Below are 2,590 nucleotides of genomic sequence, written 5' to 3'. Positions count from 1 at the left end.
TTATACAAAGACATCACCATCACGATGCCCTGAAACAACAGTTTCCATTCACACAAAGAAACAAGCCCAAGTGGCTCAAACAGGTGACCAAAATACAGAATCAGATACCTTTCCTGAGGCAGAAATGCTAATGCAACTACTGGATAAGGAATTCAGAAGAATGGTGTTTAGATGCCTTCAACATCTTTATAAAAAGGTCTCGAAAGAACTGAGAGACACAAAAAAATTCAGAAGAATGTGGGGAGGTACTACAAGAACAAAATGATGAAATAAATTTAAAATATAGAAACCACACAAACATAGCAAATAAAAAATCCAGACTAATATTTTTCAGAGATAGTACATTGAAAGGACAAAAGGAAACAAATTGATTCACTAGAAGGCTGAGTTGGCTTAAAGAAGACATATCTCTTAATGTGCTAGGAGAACAGTCAGGAAACAAAGAAACAAAAACGCTGAAGAAAGCCTAAGAATTACATGGGATGCCATTAAGAAGAATAACTTATGTGTGATCAGAATTCCAGAACAGGAAGAGGTTTTCATTAAGGACAAAGGAAATAGAAAATTGTACAAGCATTATTGGAAGAACACTTCTATAGAATCAGGAAAGACAAGACGATACACATTCAAAAATCTGAATCGAACCCTGCAAGGCAACCAATTATTTCACATAACTCTTCTAGCATAATCTTTGTAACTTCCACCATTGACCTTCTCCTGATGGTTCTGAAAAATAGGAGGTGGGAGGAGATATTGATAGGATTCAGCTGTGAATGCTTGTCAACAGGATTCATTGTGAGTGCCATTCTGCTGCCGATAAAATAAGCTCTCAGAAGTCACATGGGAGATCTTACTGTCAGCAAAAGCCAGGAGTGGAGTGTGTCCTGCACAGTGAACCTCCTGGATCCAGAAGACATCTGTGCCATTAGAGGAGCAACAGCAGCAACAGAACCGGGAGTCAGACCTTGAGACAGTGATGGACTTCCCAGTCCACACAGAAAATAAAGCCGAGTGCTTTGAGACAGAAGGCTGGTTTGCAGAGTAGGGTGCCCCTGGGCACTTAATGGTGGGAGGAGGGCGTCTGGATTTGCTGATCTAGAGCTGAACGCCTTTGGGTTGAGGTTTAACAGCACAGTGGCCTCCCCCTTGAGCGTGTATTAGCAGCCCTGAAAGAACTTTGTGACGTATCCTGATTAGACAACTATATCCGGAGCGCTTCTCACCTGCATTAGAATGTGTTAACTTTTTGAATAAACCTTTTAATCATGAGAAGGGAGAAGGGTAGGAAATAGGTCCTAAGGGCTGTTGGTAAGCAATGCTTTGTTTGACTAGTTCCAATTACTGTATTAATTAAAATTTAATTGGATTACCAAGTTCAGTTTCCATTACTCTATTATTTAATTAACATAACAGGGAACCAGTGGGGAAAAAAATTGCAGCTTTAAATTAAGACTGCCAATTTCAGATAGCTTTTCCAAGAAAGGGGAATTTTTGTTGAGTTACTGCTCAACATTTCAAGCATGTTTTTCTCCCGGAATTGGGGGTACAAACAGCATTTGCACTTACTTTCATATTTTGATCCTTTAATCCTCAAATTTTTCACATGTGAAACTCTATTTGTATTCTAGAATTCCCATTCCATAAATGTGTCAAATCACAGTACTGCCACGTTTGTCTTGATTCCAAATCAACTCTTAATGCATATGTAGTTAACCAATTTATTGATAAATATTTGAACCTCACCAAAATGTAATTGACATCAATAATTTTCAGTAGTAGGGTCAGGGAGAGGAAGGGGGAATATGAGAGTGAAATGGAGAGAGAAAAGAGGCAATGCGACTTATAAGCCATTAGCTCTTATTCAAGACACAAGAAAGACTAGTTAGTACAAAGAGCATCTTGCTTTCTTGTTTTCCTTTAGAGTATTGGAATTTGGGGGAAAGTGCTAAGCCAACCACATTGTAGGACACAAGTCAAATTTGTGTAAATTTAAGCACATTGAGATAATACAGACCTCTCTCTCTGACCACTGTGCCATAAGAAAGGAAATCAACAAAAGGAAGATGAAGGAAACAGGGGCAAACAATTGGAGGATGAATAACTCTCTGTTGCAAAAGGAGTGAATATTGACACAGATCAGAGATAAAATTAGGAAATGTCTAGAAACCAATGAGAAAGAGAATACGATATACAAAAACTTATGGGACATAGCAAAGGCAGTTATCAGAGGATGTTTGGTAGCAATACATACACACATATAAAAGGAAGGGAGACTTATGATTAATATGCTGGCACAAAATTTACAGCAACTAGAGCAGAGTCAACAGGACAATCCTACTAATATCAAAAGAAAAGAAATAATAAAAATCCAGGCCGTGATTCATGAGAGAGAAATAAGAAAACTATGGAAAAAATAATGCTGCTAAAAGCTGGTTCTTTGAAATGATAATTAGAATCAGCAGACTACTGGCAAACCTAACCAAAGAAAGGAAAGAACAAATTTCAATAGCAAGGATGAGGGATGAAACTGGGGCCATTACATTGGACCCTAATGAAATCAAAAGGATAATTATACAGTAATATGAAGGCC

Source organism: Echinops telfairi, unplaced genomic scaffold (assembly GCF_000313985.2).
Source record: "Echinops telfairi isolate 266 unplaced genomic scaffold, ASM31398v2 ScPeMD7_12;HRSCAF=54, whole genome shotgun sequence".
Lineage (NCBI taxonomy): Eukaryota > Metazoa > Chordata > Mammalia > Afrosoricida > Tenrecidae > Echinops > Echinops telfairi.
The sequence above is the reverse complement of the archived record's forward strand: the minus strand, read 5'-3'. Positions refer to the sequence as shown.